We start from the raw sequence: 1,096 nt of genomic DNA, 5'->3' as shown, positions 1-1,096 counted from the left end.
GCAATGGTGCTTGTAATCCCATTGGTTGACCATAGTTTTGTCCCACCCTGTATCTGCCTATGTGGGACCCCTTTGTCTCTACCTTAGCCCCGCATGGTTTTGTCCTATAAAATAACCTGAAGGAGACAGCTTCCTGGGCAACCTGCTTGGGATCCCCTTCTGTCCCTCCCCGACAGAAGCTTTCCTTTCCAATAAAGTTTTACTTTCAGCCTCCGTTTGTTCCTAAAATTCATTCTTCGGTTTTAGAGAACACGAACTCATTCAGGCCAGGTTGGGAATTTCACATCCCTATATCAGCCTGAAGTATCTATAAAATATTGCTTGCCTGGCAAGCTCAAGGGCCTGAGTTCAATCCCCAGTTCTGAAAAAAAATTGTAGAATACACATATTTCTTTTCAATGACATGTGACTTTTTTCTTGGAGCTGATGCGTACAGGATCTTGGGACTGAAGGCCCTCCTCTGTTATGGGTTGCTCAGAATAGGAACCCTCAGGGCCTGGTCAGCTCTCTTGCAGGAACAGACCAAAAGGAAGCAGGGGGGTATGGAACCACATTCAGTTTGGTAAACAAATTCATTTTCTGACACAAAATAATGCTTTCAGAGTCAGTGTGACCACTACTCAAACTAAAGCTCCTGGGGCTTTTGTTTTAATTCCTGGTTATTTTGCACCTGAATACCTGCAGGCAGCCTTGCATAGCCCGGAAGTAACAAGAAGTTAAAGGCCATTTAGTTTCCTTTTGAATCTAACTTTGTTTACTGGAATTGGTAAGGTAGGAATTTTATCTAGCAAACAGCAAGAAACAGCCACTACTTACTAAAAACCTAGAACAGTGGGAGAATATACATTTACAACAGAAAGCACAAGATTTACATTCAGAGCCTAAAATGTGAGTTAACCCCCGCCCCTCCCCCCAGGATCACAGTAGTGGACCATGTCACAGTGGCTGCTTTAATATATTTTGACATAATACATCTCTGCTGTGAGATAAATAAAGTGCAAACAGACCTAAAGAAAGGCTTCCTGACAGACTCGCTTTCCTTACTCCATACACTTGTCACACTTATGTTAAACCCTTCTCCTTGAGAGCTGATAGC

Source organism: Octodon degus, unplaced genomic scaffold (genome assembly GCF_000260255.1).
Source record: "Octodon degus isolate 3935 unplaced genomic scaffold, OctDeg1.0 scaffold00091, whole genome shotgun sequence".
In the NCBI taxonomy this organism is placed as follows: Eukaryota; Metazoa; Chordata; class Mammalia; order Rodentia; family Octodontidae; genus Octodon; species Octodon degus.
This window is presented reverse-complemented; position numbering follows the sequence as displayed.